This window comes from Macaca fascicularis, chromosome 4, assembly GCF_037993035.2.
Source record: "Macaca fascicularis isolate 582-1 chromosome 4, T2T-MFA8v1.1".
NCBI classification, from domain to species: Eukaryota; Metazoa; Chordata; class Mammalia; order Primates; family Cercopithecidae; genus Macaca; species Macaca fascicularis.
This window is the reverse complement of record NC_088378.1, coordinates 168,149,338-168,170,006: the sequence shown is the minus strand read 5'-3', so window position 1 is coordinate 168,170,006 and position 20,669 is coordinate 168,149,338. Positions and strand designations below refer to the sequence as shown.

At 39.6% G+C, this 20,669-nt stretch overlaps 1 protein-coding gene across 5 annotated transcripts in view; it reads left to right on the top strand.

Moving 5' to 3' along the window:
- Positions 1–20,669, top strand: part of CDYL (chromodomain Y like) — a 177,710-nt gene that overhangs the window by 92,691 nt on the left and 64,350 nt on the right. Inside the window, exon 2 of one of the 5 annotated variants that reach the window (XM_065544479.1) lies at positions 19,600–19,720. The exons of the other annotated variants lie outside the window; for them this stretch is intronic. The gene's annotated coding sequence lies outside the window, so the exon portion shown is untranslated. The remainder of the gene's footprint in view (positions 1–19,599; positions 19,721–20,669) is intronic. 5 annotated transcript variants of the gene reach the window in all.

The following is a 20,669-nucleotide window of genomic DNA, read 5'->3' as shown; positions in this document are numbered from 1 at the left end:
AATTATGAATTATTGTTTTTCTTGCTGGTTTTAAGATTTTTATCTTTCTCTTCCACCAGTTTAGTATGTGTCTAAGAATCTCTTTTTGTTTATATTGTTTGGGCTTTGCTGAGCTTCTTGGACCTGTACATAATTGCCTTTCATTTTATTTGGAATATTTTCAGCCATTATTTCTTAAAATGCTTTTTCTGTTCCTTCTCTCTCCCCTCTCCTCTCCTTAGGGTATTCCCATTACGTGTATGTCTGCACTGTTGCTGTTTCCCCACTCTCTGAGTCTGTTTTTCTTACATCTTTGTTTCTGTCTTTCGGAGAAGTTCTGTTGATCTCTCAGATGTTCACTGGTTCTTTCTTCTGCCATTTCACATCTACTGTTGAGTCCGTCATTGGATTTTTAAACTCTAGAATTATTTTTTTATTTTGATAGATGCTTTTTATTTGTTGGCATTTTCTATTTGAGTCATTGTCATCATGTTTTCCTTTAGTTCAGTAAACATGGTTTTAAAAATCTGTCAAGCACCATTAAAATAGTTGATGTGAAATCCTTTTCTACTAAGCCCAAATTCTAGGCAAACTTAGTTTCCATTGACTATTCTAATTTGCGTATGACTCATGCTTTTCCTGGTATTTTGTTTTCAGGATTTTACTTTGAGTTTTGTTATTGTTTTAGGAGTGTGTGTGTATTTGTGTTTTGAGTCACTTGCCTGGGTATAAGCTGAGGTATCTTGTCCTCTCTACATTGAATGAACACTGATTTTTTTCTTTTCAGTCACCCCGTCCCCCTTGCTTTTAGCCTGACTTTCTAGGAGTCAGTCTTGTGTCTGCATAGTTTATGTGTGAGCCACGTTTTGGTCAGGGATTGTGGACAAACATCTTGAGCCCATAAGGCTTCCACTCCCTGCTGTTGGATTTTAGTGTGGACTGGAAGTGCATTCAAAATTTAGGCAGGTTTCAAGGCTGCCCCAAAAAGTTTTGGATTTTGGAGCATTTTGGATTTTGGATTTTGGATTTTCAGATTATGATTGTTCAACCTGTACTATATCCTCAGCAAAAGCAAGACATAGGGGTTCAATAAATATTGCTATGATGAAAGATTGCAGTTAGCGAAACCAAACTCTGGGATGTGCTCCAACACACTGAAGGGTCTCAGCATCGCAGCCTCTCACGTGGCAGACTTTCAAGCTAGTGTCAAACCCGGAGCCTGCAAATATTGACTGTGCATCTGTGATTCACTCTAGTGGGTTAGGATTTTGTGTAAAATTTGTATTTGGTCGTGTCCTCTCCACCCTAAATAGTTTCCCCTAGATGAAGTTTAGAAGAAATACAAAGGGGTGCTTTCTCACACAAACTGCTCAGTACCCCTGGTCTGTCTGACATGCCTCTTCTGATATGCATGTTACGACTGAAGGAAGCTAAGTTCCCAGTTACGGCTGAAGGAACCTCAGTTCCCACTGACCCCTAATATTCCGCATTGGCATTGTGACAGTTTTGCAGTTTAGGAGCCTGCATTGTGAGGTTGGAAGAGGTCCTGCCTCCGTAACATCGCCCAGGATCTCTGTGCAGGAGTTGCAATTTGGGTTTCTGACCAGAGCTGTTGTATTCTGGTTCCTAAATGCATTATCTGTCCGTCATTGGTCTGAGTATGTGTGCGCAAGTATATCAGTGTGTGGTTTGAGTAGTCTTGGGGGCTGTGGAACAGCTTTGCTGCATTTCACCCTGGAGTGGATTTTATTCCTCTGGTGGAAATACTTATTCTTGTTAGCAGAGGGCTTAGTTTTTCAACACTAAGGTACCCTCTCAGTGAGTGATCATCACATTGCAGCTGTGAAACCTGTCATACCTTTACACCAAGAGCTTTCTGTGTGCCAGGTGAATTCCATACCTATTTAATTTAGGCATGTCTTGGTGTTTTGATTTGGCCTTTTTTTTTTTTTTTTTTTTGGTGGTACATTAGGTTTAAAAAACAAACATGTTGGCAGAGATTTTTGTTTTTGAGACAGTTTTCACTCTTGTTGCCCAGGCTGGAGTGCAGTGGCGCAGTCTCAGCTCACTGCAACCTCCACCTCCCAGGTTCAAGGATTCTCTTGCCTCACCCTCCCAAGTAGCTGGGACTACAGGCGTGCGCCACCATGCCCAGCTAATTTTTTTGTATTTAGTAGACACAGGGTTGCACCATGTTGGTCAGGCTGGTCTCGAACTCCTGACCTCAGGTGATCCACACGCCTTGGCCTCCCAAAGTGCTAGGATTACAGGCGTGAGCCACTACGCCCAACCGCAAAGTTTTTATAATTTGAGATATGTAGAGGCTTGCCTATAACACTATAGTTTCTAACTTTGCCGTTTTATTATGAAGATAGAACCAGATAGAAAATTCTTAACCTCAGAAATCCTAGTTTATCTATTTTTAGTTCCTGAACAGTTCATCTTTGTCTCTATCCATTTAATACAGACAGACAGTAAAGCATAGTAAGAGTGATTCCGATTCAGAACAGGAATTTCTTTATGGTTTCTTCAAGCTTTCTGTTTAACATTTTTGGTTTGTGTTGTCAATGAGAAATAACAAATGCTTTATTATCTTTTGAGGTATCTGAAGAATAATACAGTTGTTGTGAATATGTTTTTATAGTTTTTCCTTCTCAGTTGTAGCAGCTGTGTGGGAGAAGTTCTGCTTATACAATACACATCTATAGATATGATTCAATTTGTAATTTGTCAAGTACACAAAGAAGCAAGTGGTTATATTTGTACCAGACACCATTCTACACTTGTTAGAACAAAACACTAGAAATAGGACGTGCCAGTATAATTTCTCCATGGCTTAACCTTTTTTTTCCACTGCCCACTTCTTAGCATGAATAAATGGCTTAACCTCTTAAATATTTAAATCAGTATTTATTTGGGAAGGCCATGTAAGAAAAGAAGTGGATAGGTATGATAATGAGTACTATGACTTTTAGCAAAAGGGGTGTATTTAATTTTTATGCACATAGAATTCCCAATCTCGTATTGGGGAGGAAGAGAATAACAATATGCTGTTCTTCTACCTTCGTAGGTATATACCGAGAGACATTTCTTTGCTGTAGTATTTGGTGTCCTTACGGGAAGGAAAGATGGGGATAATGATGATACTGTTCTGTGCATATTTTAATGGGATGGATAGAAATCCACACGTTAATAACTTAAATCATAGCATTTCTCCTTTGTATTTGGTTAGAACATTAACTTACATTTAACACTCTGGAAAACATGACTGTCGGAGATTTCTGTACCTTAATTCTGCCTACCTGCTTGAGGAATAAATGGATGTGATAATACACAATTCTGTCATTATTGAAGAAATTACGAGGGAAGTTTAGCATTCCTGTGGTGACGTGTTTTATCGTGAATAGGCTCTGAGAGCCTGGTTTGAAACCACAAAGTAGGAGCATCTCACAGGGCACACCGTCACATGTGCCACAGCCGCACAGATTTCACCTCCTGCCACCCGTTTGTTCATTCTCGTCCCTGTCTTCTGCCTATCTGTACGTGGGCACACATATGTGCGTCTTTTGAGCCCCCATTCAGTTATTTCCTTGGGTTCATTCCTTAGCTACATTTCCAAACCGTAGAGGAAGATTGTTTCAAGCCGTAGAGGAAGATCGTTTGAAAACTTTTCGGTGCTCATCGTTCGGGTGCCTCTAAAATTCTTCCCACTCACACTCTCGACAGTTAAAGGTGTTTCTTCACACCTTTGTAGGCCTTACAGGCAGAAAATGGTTCACTTTGGTGAGGTTAAATGTTACTCATATTTATTGGCCATTTGTATTTGTTTTTTCTATGAATTGCTGACTCAGAATTTGGTGGGTATTCTTTGTGTTGGCCTTGCTGATTTGAAAGGGCTTTTTATTAATAAGTCATAGCCTCTTATTTACAGCATGTCAGTTTTATTTTATAGCGTTTCTTTTTTGTGTATACATGTGCACGTTATTCAATGTTTCTGTTGAGCGCTGGTGTTAGGGTTAGCGAGGCCTTCCCCACTGTGTGCACGGCAGGAACTGTTGCTCTGTGCTCCTCATGGGAAGCTCGGCCTGTGAGCAGCCCACGGTCTCTGAAAGCCCAACTGCGTGTTAGGTGCTGCTGGCCAGAAGCACTTCTCCGTTCCAAGACTGATCCCAGACTAAGCACTGCCTAACTTCCTTTCTGCGAGGTGCGTTAAATGAAATATGGGTTACGTACAGTGTGTGCACAGATCTTAAGTATACAATTGGCGAGCTTGACAAATGTGTACACCTGTGGAACTACCATTTCCCTAGAGGTGCAGAACATTTTCACCACCTGACAGTTTCTTTGGGCTCCCATCGTCCCACCACCATGGACAAGCACTGTTCTAATTTTCCTTTCCACAGGAAGGTTTGCCACTTCTAGGATTTTATAGAAATACAGTCATATAGTATGTACTTGTTTGTATCTCTTTTCATTTGCTGAGCATGGTGACGTTTGGAGTCGTCCATGTTGTCGTGGGATGGTGAGCGGTGTTGCGTTGTGTGAACATACCCAGCATGTTCATCTGCTTTGCTCTTGATGGGTGCCTGGGCTGATTCCATTTCCGGCTCTTCTGACTCAAGTGGCGATGAACATTCTTGCATGGGTCTTTCTGGGGACAAACACAGGAATTTCTTTTGGGTAAAATGCCTAGGAGTGGAATTGCTGAGGGAGGTGTGTGTTTAGGAAACTCCACCTGGTTTTCCAGGGTGGTTGTGCCGCTCGTGACTCTGACAGGCATCACATGAGAGTCCCTGTTGTCCTGCATCCTAGCAACACTGATGGTTTTCTTTATCATTTTAGCCACTGTGGTAAGTCTTGAATTAAGATACGGTGAGACCGAAGAACTTTGCTCTTCTCTCGTGAGATTGTTTTCGCTATTCTAGGTTTGGTGCTCTGCTGTATCAATGTTAGAGTTTCATGGAAACTTGTCAATTTCCATGACAAAGCCTTTGGGGACTTGTGATTGGGATTGTATTGGATCTGGGTATCAGTTTGGGAAAAATTGACAATTTTTTATTTGCCAACTTATAAATATGGCATGTCTCCCAATTTATAGGTGCTCTTTAATTTGTCTCAGCCATGTTTTGTCATTTTTGTTAAATATATTTCTAATATTTTGGCTTTTTATTATATTGTAAATGGAAATTTTAAAATCTCGCTTTCAGTTTACAACTACTATATAAACATTCATTTGATTTTAAAAAATTTGACATATCTGTGACTTTACTGAATTTGCTTTTTCTAGTTGGTTGGTTGTGTATTTCTTTATTTTCTGAGAATTTTTAAATTGAGAATAAATACTGATTTTTTTCCTTTTTTCCTCACATTTTTCCTCACATTTTTTAATTATGAAAATTTTAAACATACAACTAAGTTGAAAAAATTATTCAGTGAATGTTTATAACCCACTAAAAAGAATGTCTTTTTTTTTTTTTTTTGGAGACGCAGTCTCGCTCTGTCGCCCAGGCTGGAGTGCAGTGACGCGATCTTGGCTCACTGCATGCTCCGCCTCCTGGGTTCACGCCATTCTCCTGCCTCAGCCTCCCAAGTAGCTGGGACTACAGGCGCCCGCCATCACGCCTGGCTAATTTTTTGTATTTTTAATAGAGACGGGGTTTCGCCGTGTTAGCCAGGATGGTCTCGATCTCCTGATCTTGTGATCTGCTTGCCTTGGCCTCCCAAAGTGCTAGGACTACTGGCGTGAGCCACTGCGCCCGGCCAGCTTTTTTCTTTTGATGTAAAATTTCCTAACAATGCAATGTGCTGATCTTAAATACTGCGACCAGTTGCTGAGCTAAATAAATGCATATACCTGGGTAACCTAAAAGTTTATCAAGCTGGAAAGCTGTCAGTCTCCCCAGAAAGTTCATTCATGTTCCTTCCCAGTCAGTTTGCCTCCCACCCTTGTTGTTTGTTGTTGTTGCTTATGCAGTAGTTTTTGTTCTAGAATTTTCTTTTAAATGGGATCATATTACAAAGTATTTTTTGAGAATTTATACCGTAGTTTGGTCAGTCACCTGTTGATGAAAACGTGGGCTGTTTCTAGTTTGGAGCCATTATGAACAGAGCTCCTATAAATATTTTTGTACAAGTCTGTTTGCTGACATGTGTTTTCATTCCTTTGGGGTAATTAGGTTGGGGATTGCTGGGTCACAGGGTAGGTATGTATTGAGTTTTATAAAACGCTGTCAGACCTTTTGCCAAAGTGGCTGTCCTACTTTTAAATCCTATACCAACAATGTATGAATGTCCTAGTTGCTTACCTCAGTGATTTTTTCATTTTAGCCATTGTAATGGGCATGTAGTTGTAACTTATTGTGCTTCTAATTTACATTTCCCTCATGAACGGTGTGATATTCATCACTTCAAATAAACTTTTGATTGACAAGTAAAATATTCATCACTTTTTAATGTGCTCACTACACATTCATATGGTTATTTTAGGGAGCATATGTTCAAATCTTTTGTCCACATTTTAATTATACTTGGTCTTTTCATTATTCTAGAAACTTTTTATAGGTCTTAGGGACTAGGGGCTATTGGGACGAAATGAATATATTTTGCACGTGGCAATGACATGAATTTTGTGGGAATGACATGAATTTTGCGGGACCAGAGCTGGAATGCTGTGATCTGAATGTTTGTGTCCTGCCAAAATTCATATCTTGACACTTGGGGATTAACACAGTGCCATCATGGTACTGGGAGGAGGTTAGGCCATGAGGACGCGGCCATGGGATCTGTGCCCTTAATAAAGAAGCCCAACAGAGCTTCTTTGTCCCTTCCCCCACGTGAGGACACATGTAAGATGCCATCTATGAGGAATGGGCCCTTGCCAGACACCAAATCTGCGGGCACCTTGACCTTGGACTTCCCAGCCTCCAAAACTGTGCGCAGTAAATTTCTGTTGTTTATGAATTACCCAGTCTAAGGTGTTTTGTTACAGTGGCCCAAGTAGACCAAGACAGAAGTTGGTACTGAGAGTGGGTGTTTCATAGATATCTCCCCATCTATGGCTTGTTCTTAACATCTTTCACCATTTTTTAAAAAAATTTATTCTGTCCTCACAGTCTCTTCCCATCAACCTTGTGTTTTTGATGAGAAGTTTAAAATTTTTTTAATGCAGTCTTTTTTAAAATAAATTTTCTTTCTTTCCTAGTTAGTGGTTTTTTGTGACCTGAGGAACTTTTGCCTTCCCCAACGTCACAAGAATGATGTTGGTTTGCTCTAAAAACGTCATCGCTTCAGCTTTTATTCTTAGGCCTGTAATATATCTTGAATGAACTTCTGTGTATATCGTAGTTTGTGGTTCACTTTGTAACATATGGATATCCAGTATCCCAGCTACATTTTTCAAAAAGACTTGATCAAATAGATTTCTTGGGGATCTTCATAATCAGAAATCCGTTGGGTAATTTAGAATCATAAAGTCTATTTCTCGTGCTCTCTTGTTTCGTTGATGTCTTTGTAGATACTTACACAGGTACTGTTTTTCCTTAAAATCTGTCGCTTTATGATGTTATGTCTTGAAATAGGTTGTATGAGCCCTACTTAGTACTTCTTTTTCAAGATTGCTTTGGATTGCCTTTCAAGTTTGCTGCCGCTTTGGATTGCCTTTCAAGTTTGCTGCCTTTCCTTCTAAATGTTAAAATCATCTTGTTGGTTTCTACATAAAAGCCTGCTGGGATTATTTTTGGGAATGTGTTGTATCTATAGATGCATTTGGGGGAAATTTTATATTAATATTTGCTCTTTTAATTTGTAAACATGGACTGTCTTTACATTCATTTAGGCTTTTAATTTCTCAGCAGTATTTTATTGCATCCATTGAAATACAGCTTTTCTCTTTTATTCTTATAGTATGAGGGATTATATTGATTTTGTAAACCTTGCATTTCTGGGATAAGCCACATTTAATCATGACATTTTAATTGTTTATATCTTTGAGGTCAGATTGTTAATACTTTCATATGGATTTTTGTATCTATTCTTGAGGGATATTGGTCCATAATTTACTGTTTTTATTTACCTCTTTTTTTAAGATTATGTTGGCTTCATAAAGCGAAGTAGGAAATAGTCTCTCGTTTTCTGAAATGATTTCTATAAAATTGGTATTTTTTTCCCTCAAATGTTTGATAGAATTCACCAGCGAAGCCATCTGCGGTTTGGGGTGTGTGTGTGTGTGTGTGTGTGTGTGTAGAGGTTTGGGAGAAATTTGTGTATGTGTAACATTTTAATATATTATAAATAATATGTTACTGTGTATTATATATAATTTTATATGTGTAAAATAGCCATATGTGTATATATTCATAATTTTGTTTCATCTTGGTATCAGTTTTGGTAAGTTGTATTTATCAAGAAACGTGTCTGCTTTTAAGATGGTGAATTTATTGGTATAATGTTTTTCGTAATATTTTGTCGTTTTAATGTCTGTAGGCTCTGTAGTGTTATTCCGTTATATTTCGATATTGGTCGTGTGTGTTTTATTTCCAGACTGTTGTGACTTAGGGCTGTATCAATTTAAATAATATTCCAGAGAAGCATTCTTTTGGCTTTTTAATGTTATTTTTTATTGCTCTTCTAATTTATTTCTGTTCCTAATTATTTCCTTGTTTCTACTGGTTTGGGTACAGTTTATTTTTCTAGTTTTTCAAGTAGAAACTTAGATAATTATTTTTTTCTAGGGTAAACATTTAAAGGCACCCAATTCCCTGTAAACATTGCCTTAGCTGTATCCCACAATATTTTCTAATATTTTTTGTGTGATTTCTTCTTTGACTCATGGTTTATTTAGAAAAATTTACTAATAGCTTATTTATTTCTAGATATGATATTGTTGTTGCTGTCTAACTCCCCTGCAGTCAGAGAACATAACCTGTAAGATAATCATTCACTCTTTTAAAATTTTTATTGAGACTTGTTTTATGGCTTACCAAGTGGTCTGTCATTGTGAATATTTCAAGTGATTTAAGAATATATATTCGACAGTTAGATATAACATTTTGTAAATATCACTTAGTTTAATGTGAATAAGAGTGCTGTTGAAGTCTTTAGTGAATTATATATCAATTACTAAAAGAGGGATGTTAAAGTTTTCAACTGAGTTTGTAGATTACTTTCTCCCTTAAGTTCTGTCAGTTTTCTTTTGTATATTTTGAAGCTGTTGTACTAAGTGAATACACATTTAGGGTTGTTATAGAATCTTAATGAATCGAGCTTATAATGAAGAAATGTCCCTGTTTATGTCTCATAATGCTTTCTTAGAGTTTACTTCGGTAAACACCAGCATTAAGAAAAAATAAATTTAGTTTCATGAGTCTCATCTAAGAGTAATTATAATATTCCCATTTCTTTTTTGTGGTTGTTTTGTTTTGTTTTGTTCTGTTTTGTTTGAGACAGAGTTTCGCTCTTGTTACCCAGGCTGGAGTGCAATGGCACCATCTTGGCTCATTGCAACCTTGGCCTCCGAGGTTCAAGCTATTCCCCTGCCTCAGCCTCCCATGTAGCTGGCATTATAGGAGCCTGCCACCATGCCCAGCTAATTTTTTGTATTTTTAATAGAGACGGGGTTTCACCGTGTTGGCCAGGCTGCTCTTGAATTCCTGACCTCAGATGATCTGCTTGCCTCAGCCTCCCAAAGTGCTGGGATTACAGCAGCACTGTAAGTGGTGTAAGCCACCGCGCCCAACCTTGTGGTTTTAATAGAGCTTTTTTTTTTTTTTTTTTAAAAAAAAGAGTAGTTTCAAATTCTCAGCAAAATTAGGCTGAAAAATAGATTTCCCTATACCCCCTCCCGTGTCCCTACACACACATAGCTTCCCTCATTATCAGCATTCCCCACCAGAGTGATACAGCTGTTACACTTGATGCATCTACATTGGCACATCATCACCCCAAGTCCTTAGTTTACATCAGGATTCACTCTTGGTGCTATGCATTCTATGGGTTAGACAAATGTATCAACATGGATCTGCCATTGTAGTATCATGCAGAGTAGTCTCACTGCCCTAGAAATCCTCTGCCTTTATGTTTCCTCCTACCCTCTCTTAGCAACCACGGAGCTTTGTACTGTCTCCATAGTTTTGCCTTTTACAATATGTTCTATAGTTTAAATCATATGGTATGTAGCCTTTTCAGATGAGTGTCTTTTACCTGGCAATATGTTTAAGGTTCCTCTGTGTCCTTTTGTGGCTTGATAGCTCATTTCTTTTTGGTGCAGAATAGCATTTTATTGTCTGGATGTACCACAATATACTTATCTATCCAGTTACATACTGAATGACATGTTGATGGCGTCACAAGTTTTGGCTATTATGAATAAAGCTGCTATATAAATGTTTGTGTGGAAAGTTTTCGTAAGTTTTCATTCATCTCTCTTGGGTAAATACTAGGGAACATGATTGCTGAATCATATGATAAGAGTATGTTTCATTTTGTAAGCAACTGCCAAACTGTTGTCCAAAGTGGCTGTGCTATTTTGCTTTCCATCCAACAGGGAGCGAGCATTTCTATTGCTCCACATCCTCGTCAGCATTTGCTGTTGTCGTGTTCTGGATTTTGGCCATTCTAATAGCTGTGTAGTGGTATCTCAGTGTTGTATTAATTGCATTTCCCTAGTGACCTATTATGTGGCGCATCTTTTCATACATTTATTTGCCATCTGTACATCATCTTTGGTGAGATGTCTTTTGCCCATTTTTAAATCAGTTTCACTTTTTGAGTTTTAAGATATCTTTATTTTGGTAACAGCCGTTTGTCAGGTAAGTCCTTTGCAAATATTTTCTCTCAGTTTGTGGTTTGTCTTCTCGTTCTCTTGAAACACCATCTTTTAAATTGTTATTTACATAGCATTTTCTTTTACCATTCTTTTATTTTTGACTTATCTGTGTCTTTTTATTTGTGTGGCATCCTTTATAGATAGCATGTACTTGGCTTGTGTGTGTGTGTTTTTTTTTTAATCCATTTTGATGATTTCTGCCCTTTCAGTGGCGCACTCAGTCCACTTACATTTAGTGTAATTGTTGATAGGGTTTGATTTAGGTCTAGTGTTTTTTTTTCTAGTTCTCTTTTTTTGTTTTTTGTTCCTCTGTTCCTCTTTTCTGCTTTCTTTGGGTAATAACATTATTGAAATTTGACATTTCATTATAATTCTCTACTGGCTTTTAGTTATACTTGTTTATATTATTATGATTTCTGTTTTTGCCTTTTTTTTAAGTGCTTGTTGTAGAGTAGTGCTTCTGAGTAATCACTCAGGCTCAGCATTGAATGGGAACTTATTTGAAACATGAATTACGAGGCTGCATCCTGGGCCTCAGAAATTCTGGGGGAAAGACCTGGCATTTCATGGTTTAAATAAAGGTATCAGACGCTTCTGAAATGCATGATAAAAATCTGTTGTACCACCTTATGTAAAACAGAAGAATCTTGTACCGGTATCATTCAATTGAGTTTTCTTGTTTATGCTATCGTTATGTATTTTCTGTCTACATGCGATAAGCCTCACAATAGTGTTTTTGGGATTTTGCATGAAGCATTATTACACTGTCTTACAAAATTAAGAGAAACAAAAAACGACTATTTATATTTATTCACAATTTCCGGTTCTCATTCTTGCTGTGTATCTCAGGTATTCACAGTTTCCGGTTCTCATTCTTGCTGTGTATCTCAGGTATTCACAATTTCCGGTTCTCATTCTTGCTGTGTATCTCAGGTTCCATCTGGTAGTACCATTTTGCTTCAGCTCAAATAATTTTCGTTAGTTTTCTCATGATAGAAATCGTTGGGAGATGATTCTCCATAGGTCTCCTGCATTTCTGCACCTTTTGCGAGCAGTGCACTGGCTGCGTTTCTTCTAGACTACCCTTTCACGGACATTCACAGAGAAGACAGAAGTCATTTCTCCTGCCAGAGGCTGCAGCAGGCATGCTCACTATCCATCATGAAAGTTTGCCTTTTGAAGCTCAGGGTTCTGCTGCTGTGACATCGTCCATTGCACGCAGAGGTGTCATCCTCTGGGAACTGAGGAGCAGGAACATGCTGGTACCCTGGCTTACCGCGCTTGCTCCTGGTTCACTTTGATCCATGACTCAAGAGTCGCTTGCCTTCCGTGAGCTTTCTTGAGACCGCGGCAAGCTCACTTGTTAGCTTCTGTCTTCCTTGTGGTTTTTCTCAAAGAGGAGGATGGGAGTCTCATGGATCAGTTGGTGAGATTTGAGGAAAATCCATGGGAATTTTAGCTGACGTGGTGACCAAATTGTCATCCTAGTGATAAATGGTCCTCCACTTTGCTGCCTGCTCATGAGGGGAGATTGGGGAGATGGTTTTAAACACAGCTGCCCAAACAATGCCCTGGTTATTGCTAACTCTTCTCTGGGTGGGAGGACATCTTCACCCTTTGGTGGGCAGATGGTTCTGACCCTTTTCAAAAGTTAAAGGAGAGAAATTGATAACCACCAGGGGTGGAAAGCAGACAAAGTGTTTGAACTGAATGCTGGCTGGTTCTTTTGGGAGAAGAAAGGGTGGGACTTGTTAAGGCAGGAGGCTAACAGCTAGGTTGTCCCATGGTTGGCTCTTCCAGCACTGGTCCTGCCAACCTCAGATGCGCTGGGAGATGGCAGTAAAAGGCTCAGTGATTTTTGCAGTGAATCCTGGCTGCTTTAGGGATGTGTAACCCTCTCAGGGAGATTACCCTGACATAGACAAACACCTGTGGGAAAATGTTAATGTCTAATAAGACATTGACTAGTATTCCAGCTCTTCCTGCCCCAGATGAGGGTTCCAGTGCTAATGACGATGACCCACTGGAGAGTGAGAAATTTAACCCAAACAAGTTGACTTAAATTCTTGCCCTCCGCTCCACTGCTCTGGGAAATTCTCCCCTGGCCCTTATTAAAGCCACGTGATAACCCGTGAGATGTTACCATGACTGTGGGGCCCAGATTGGTCAACATGGAGGACATAATCAGTCTGTGAAAGCGACCTAAAATTGCCTTTGTCCCTTTTGCATCTGGCCCTTGCTTACAGAAGGGCTGGATATGAGTAGGGTATCATTGGTAAACAGGTGAAAATAGCTCCCAAAATAGGAAACAACAATTTTGTCCTGGTGGAAGGAGAGCAACAATGCTAGTACCTAGGGAAATGGGGAGTGCATTATACCTTGGGAAGTTCTGGGACAGGGAACATTAATGATCCATGTCATTCAGAACCACCCCTAGAGCCTTCCTCAGGGATGAAAAAGCCCTGGTGTGGTTCTCCCAGATTTTTGCAAGGGACCTAAGTGAAGCTTTTGGATCTGCTATTCCTCCTTGCCAGACCACTCTGATGACGATTTGGTGCATTCCTTTGACCCATGCTGAGAATTCTGTCAGAAGCAGCAGTGGATGGTGCCAGCTCCTGCACCTGCCACGCAGAACACCTGCTAGCACCTCTGGCTGTCTGCCCACTCATACTCATGGCCATGGCACAGATGAGTGCCACCTGACTGATGGAGCAGGCAAACAGGATAGATTGGACTGACCGCTGTCAGGCAGTTCCTCCAAAAACAAGGGCAAGACTCAATGATTGAACTGAACTGTAGACTTTTAAGAGCTGTGGCCATCTAGAAAGCTATGTTGAAGGCACTGTCAGCCTGTGCCCCTGTGATGCAGGGCTTGCTGGTAATTGTAAGCAGCACTTTTCAGGACCAGTGCAACACTGAGACTGCACTCTCCCTGTGTGAAGAACATATCTTCCTCCTAGAATCATGGTGACTTGCACCTTAGCAGTGATCATCAGAGAACCTTGAGTATGTAAAGAAAAAAACTACATTAATTAGATCCCGTAGTCCTCATAGAACAGCGGCGAATTCTCCAATATGAGGCTCCCCTTGAGTATCTGGGGCAGCTCCCCAGAGGGATCATTGATCCACCGTGTGTGTGCATCCTACAGGTAGCTTACCCCACTGTGAGAGCCGTGGACATGGTGGTAGGAAATTTGTCTGTGACGTTCTCTGAAGTGATCCATAAAAGCATCTGGAAACATCCATTAATGGATGATAGGATTGCTGTAGATTTCCTTCTTTCGGCCAAGACAGAGTTCATGCAATTGCTAACACATCCTGTATTATCCGTGTCAGTGGCCCCAACCAAAAGGAAATGTCCATTCAGAAGCTTCTGGAGAAAGCCACATGGCTTGCTAAGGTGGACCCTGATATTTTATGGTATTGCTTTAGCTGGCTGGGTCCGGCATGCTGGGAAGCATGGTTAAGGGCAGGATTTTAGTTCGGCTCATCATGATGCTTGGAGTCCTGTTGATAGCAGCTTTTATTAAATGTGTGAGACAAATTGAGTGGATTTGGTTCCGGCCTATATTAGATTGATCAGAGTGGCTAATGGAGTGGATACTCAGAGGGAAATTTGCTAGAATCCAAGACAGTGTAAATGTAAGGAGTGAGTCTTGTTGGGAGAGAGTTCTCCAGGGATCTCTTGCATTTCTGTATGTCTCTGGAAAAGAGAGTGAGTGCGTTTGTTGTGGACTGTCTTTTCAGTAGTGTTGGTGTAAGCAGTTAGCCTTGGAGATAGATAGTGTCTCCAGGCCGTAGGGTAAGTTTGTTTACTGCGTGATGGGAGTGGGCAGTCATGCCCGTTATAAACATTTGGGATCCCCAAGCTCAGGGATCCTTTCTTGTAATGTAACCTACTGTTTCAGCAGTTGTTACCTGACTGTCTTTGTATTGCCCTGGAATTGCGGACTTAGGTAACCGGTACAAGCAGTACTAACAGACTGACAGCTGCTACTACTGTGAGTAGAAGAGCGGTAGTCCCCGTTTACCCTTTAAGCTTTCAGTTTCCACGGTTTCAGTTACCCGTATTCAACCATGCCCTAAAAATGTTAAATGAAAAATTTTGGAAACTACTTATAATTTTTTTTTATTTGAGACAGGGTCCCACTCTGTTACCCAGGCTGGAGTGCAGTGATGTGATCACAGCTCACTGTAGCCTAGACCTCCTTGGCTCAAGTAATCCTCCTACCTCAGCCTCCCAAGTAGCTGGGACTATAGGTGTACTGCATACTATGCCCAGCTCATTTTTTTATATTTTGTAGAGATAGGGTCTTGCTGTGTTGCCCAGGCTGGCCTCAAACTCCTAGGTTCTAGCAGTGCTGCCACCTCAGCTTCCCAAAGTGCTGGGATTACAGACGTGAGCCACTACGCCCAGCCAATTCATTATTTTAACTTGTGTACGCTTCTGAGTAGGGTGATGAAATTTTATGTTGTCCTGACGTGTCTTGCCCAGGACATGAATTTTCCTTTGTTCGGCGTCTGGATGCTGTAAATGCTACCACCTCATTAGTTACTTAGTAGCTGGTTCAGTTATCAGATGGATCAGAGTGCGTATAGGACTGGGTTTTATCCGAGGTTTCAGGCGTCGGCAGGGGTTCTTGGAGTATATCCCCCACTGATAAGGGGAGACAGACTGTTTCTCTGATGAGGACTCATGTCTTCTGCCAGCATCCGTGAAAATGTCAAAAACAAGTTATAGCTTGGTAGTTTGCAAGCAGGTGAAATCTCAGACCCTTTAAGTTTCCTGACAGGTCTCTTGCAAAAAGTTCTTTTAGCTCTTACTCATCTGAAAGTGTCTTTATTTCACTTCCTCCTTTCTTTAAACTGCTTTTTTGAAATTAACTCACGTACCAGTTTAACCATTTAAATTATAGATCAGTGGCTGTTAACATGTACTGTTTTGTATCCATCACCACAGTTGAGTTTAGAACATTTTCATCACCTCAGAAAGAAATCTAGTATCCGTTAGCTATCATCTCCCTATTTACCCCTATTACCTTCCCCCCAGCCCTAAGCAGCCACTAATCTGTTTTCTGTCTCTGTAAGTGTCCTGGTGGAAGGAGAGCAGCAATGCTAGTATCTAGGGAAGGGCGGAGTGCATTACACCCATTCTGGTTATTTTTTATAAATGGCATCATATATGTGACTGGCTTCTTTTACATAGTGTAGTGTTTTTAAAGTCCATCCATGTTGTTGTATGTATCAGTACGTCATTCGTTTTTGTGGCTGAATAAATATTCTGTAGTATAGATATGTCACATTTTGTTATTTATTCATCAATTAGTAGACATTTGGATTGTTTCTACTTTTTGACTATTATAAACAGTGCTGCTGTGAACATTCTTGTATAAGTTTTGGTGGGGACAAGTTTTCTTTCTCTTGGGTAGATACCTAGGAATGGAGTTGCTGGGTCATATGATAACTCTAATTATTGGAGGAACAACCAGACTGTTCTCCGATGTGGCTGCACCATTTTACATTACCACAAGTAGTACATGACAGTTCCCATTCCTTTCCACCCTCACCAGGACTTACCCTTTTTATTTATTTATTTATTTATTTTTTATTTTTATTTTTTATTTTTTTGAGACGGAATCTCGTTCTGTCACCCAGGCTGGAGTGCAGTGGCATGATCTCCACTCAACTGCAAGCTCCGCCGCCTCCCAGGTTCACGCCATTCTTCTGCCTCAGCCTCCCGAGAAGCTGGGACTACAGGCACCCGCCACCACGCCGGCTAATTTTTTTTTTTTTTTTGTATTTTTAGTAGGGACGGGGTTTCACCATGTTTGCCAGGATGGTCTCGATCTCCTGACCTCATGATCCGCCCGCCTCGGCCTCCCAAAGTGCTGGGATTACAGGTGTGCGCCACCGCGCCTGGCCTATCGTTTTTATTACAGCCATCCTATCGGCTGTGAAGTGTACCTCACTGTGGTTGTGATATGCATTTCCCCGATGGCTAATGATGTTGGGCATCTTTTCATGTGCTTTACTGGTCCTTTGTGTATCTTTTTCAGAGAAATGTCTATTCAGATCCTTTGCCATTGTTAAACTGGGTTGTCTTTTTATTGTTGAACTGTAAAACTTTATATGTTTGATATAAGTCCCTTATCAAAAAAATTTTTTTCCTCCCATTCTCTAGGTTGTTTTCTCACTTTCTTGGTGGTATTCTTTGAAACACAAAAGTTTTTAATTTTGATGTCTAGTTTAATCCACTTTTTTTCTTTTGTTACCATTACTTCTGGTGCCGCATCCGAGAAATCACTGCCTAAAGTCACAACAAATTACACCGCTATATTCTTTTAAGAATTTTATAATTTTCACTCTTTCTTGTAGATCTTTGATCAACTTAATGTATGGTATGAGGTGTAGAGGTCCAACTTGCCTCTTTGGCATATGGATATCCAGTTGTCCCAACATTGTTTGTTAAAAAGATTATTCTTTTCCCCATGGAATGGTCGTGGCACTGTTGTCCAAAATATTTGACCATATATAGGGGAGTTTATTTCAGGGCCCTCTCTTCCATTAAGCTATGTCTGTAGTTCCATGTTGCCAATATCATAGTGTATTAATTACCATAGCTTTGTATTAAGTTGAAACCAGTTAATGTGAGTTCTTCAACTTTTTCTTTTTGAAGATTTTTTGGGCTGTTCTCAGACCTTACCAATTCCATGTGAATTTTGGGATTAGCATGCTAGTTTCTACAAAGAAAATAACTTAAATGTTAATAAGAGTCACATCGAATCTGAAGATCAATTTGGAGAGTTTTATGGTATTAACAGTATTAAGTCCCCTGATCCATGAACATGGAATGTCTTTCCATTTAATTACTTTTTTCAATAATGTTTTATAGTTTCCACTTTATAAGTTTTACACCTGTTTTACTCCTGTTTTTTTCTTTTTGATGATATTATAACTGAGACTTTCTTAATTTCATGTTCAGTTTGATCATTGCTACTGTATAGAAATAAAATGCAATTATTCCATTTTAAAAATTGATTTTGTATGTTGATTTGTATCTTGCAATCTTGGTGAACTTCTTTGTTCTAATAGTTTTTAATGGACTCCTTAAACTTTTCTATATAGAAGAGTATGTCATATGCAAATAGCAATAATTGTACTTCTTCCTTTCCAATTCAGGTATCTTTGTATTTCTTGTCTAATCACTCAGCCAGAGCTAGCTAGAACTCCAGTACAATGTTGCATAGAAGCGGCAAGAACAAACATCGTGTTTTTCTGATCTTACGGGGAAGCTTTTAGTCTTACAGTATTGAGCGTGATGTTATTTGTGTGTTTTTCGTAGATTCCCTTTATTAAGTTGAGGAAGTTCCCTCTAGTTTATTGACTTCTTTTTTTTTTTTTAAATCATGACGAGGTGTTGAATTTTCTCAAGTGTTTTTTCTGCACCTATTGAAACAATATGTGATTTTTCCCCCTTTATTCTATTGATGTGGCATATGAACATTAATTGACTTTCACATATTAAACCAGCCTTGCATTTTTGGAATAAATCCTTCTTGGTCATGGTCATATTTATATATTACAAAATTCAATTTGCGAATGTTTTGTTGAGGATTTTTTGTGTCTATATTCATAAAAGAGGTATAGGCCTATAGCTTTCTTGTGATGTCTTTTGTTTTGGTATTGGGTAAATAGTGGCCTCGTAGAAAGTGTGGTAAATTGTTTTCTCTTCCAATTATTGGAAGAGTTTATGAAAAACTGGTACTAATTATTTAAAATTTTGATAGAATTCACCAGTGAAGCTATGTAATCCTATGCTTTTCTTTAAGGGAGATTTTGATGATCAGTCTTATATAGGTCTATTTAGATGTTCTTAATTCAATTTGACTAGTTTGTATCTTTCTAGGAATTTGTTTATTTCATCTGAGTTGTTAAAATTATTGGCATATAGTTGTTCATAGTATTTTAATTTTTTATTTCTATATGGTTTGTAGTAATGTTCCCTCTTTAATTCCTGGTGTTAGAAATGTGGATGTTCTGTTTTTCTTAATCAGAATAACTAAAAGTTTGTCTATTTTGTTAATTTTTTAAAAAGAAACTTTTGGTTTTGTTGCTTTTAAAATATTGTTTTTCAGTTTATTAAGTTCTAAATTCTGTTTCTTTTCTTCTGCTTGCCTTGGGTTTAGTTTCCTTTTTTGCCAGTGTCCTAAGATACAGGTTCAGGTTACTGATTTGAGGTCTTCTTTTTAGTGTGGGTGTTCACTGGTCGAAATTTCCCTCCCATCACTGCTTTTGCTGAATTCCACAAGTTTTGGTATGTTGTGTTGTTTTCATTATCTCAAAGTTTCTAACTTCTCTTAAGACATTTTGGGGGGAGGTGGCCCGTTGATTATTTAGCATGGGTTAATTTCTGCATATTTATGAATTTTCCCAACTTCTTTGTTATTTTCAGTATCATCCCCATTTGCAGATAGAATTTGCATGATTGCAATCCTTTTAAATGTACTGAGCTTATCTTAAGACTTAGCATATGGTCTGTGCTGGCGAGTGTCCTGTGTGTGCTTGAGAAGAATGTATACTCTGCTGTTGCTGGGTGAAGAGTTTCCTTCTTGTCAGACTTGTATAATGTTTCCATCGCAGGAATTAATGGAGCAGTTTGCCTGCCCCGGATGTTATTGCTCCTTCACAGTCTGATGCTGAGATCGCAAGCTATGGCTGCCTGCCGGTTAACTCAAAAGATGGTTTTCATACCTTTTTTCTTTCTCATTTTTTTTTTTTTTTTTTTTTTTTTTTTTGAGACGGAGTCTCGCTCTGTCCCCCAGGCTGGAGTGCTGAAGCTCGATCTTGGCTCACCACAACCTCCACCTCCCGGTTCAAGTGATTCTCCTGCCTCAGCCTCCCGAGTAGCTGGGACTACAGGTGTGCACCCCCTTGCCCAGCTAATTTTGTGTATTTTTAGTAGAGACGGGGTTTCACCATGTTGTCCAGGCTGGTCTTGAACTCCTGACCTCGTGATCTGCCCGCCTCAGCCTCCCAAAGTGCTAGGATTACAGGCTTGAGCCACCGCGCCTGGTCCACATTTTTTTTTACTAGCTGAAAAACATCAAAAGAATAATAATATTTCATGATGTGCGACAGATAAAATTCAAATTTTAGTGTCCATAGGTAGAGGGGTTTTTGTTTTTGTCTTTAATGCCATTTCGTTCATTACATATTGTGTCTGGCTACTTCCTTGCTACAGGAACAGGGTTAAGTGATTGGGAGACCAGATGGCGCATAAGCCTAAGACATTTACTCTTTGGCACTTTATGTAAAGTTTGCCAACTCCTGGTCTAATATGTCCACTATGACTTTGTTATGTATACTCAGTCCGGCCAGTGAGTATGCCTAACACGGAGCACACACCTACCCTTAGCTGTGGAGGCTACTGTTGCTCTTCCTCTTTGCTCAATTTCCTGGGGAGGGAGGGGCAGGATCTGCGTGGGGCCTGGCAGCTGTAGGTCCCCAGGGATGCTGGCCCTGGGGGGACCAGTGGTACATGGTTAAGGAGGGAGGGGAAAGAAATGCACTGTGCTCCACCAGACTCCTGCCTCGGCTCTAAGGACACGGAGGAAAGCAAACAGGCGTACTCTGGTTTAGTATACTGCCCGCTTCTGGAGCGGAAATTGGGCAGGAGGAGGGGGGAACATTAAACATAGCTTTCCTACAAGACATAATCTCTTTGCCCCTTTTCATTTAAAACTCTTAAACTGTTTCTGCAGAAACATCGTTATATGGACTTTTCCAGAAGCATGTCTTTTACTTACATTGAAATACACCCTCATACACAACTATTCACAAGTGGAAGAGCAGGGGAAACATGACTTTC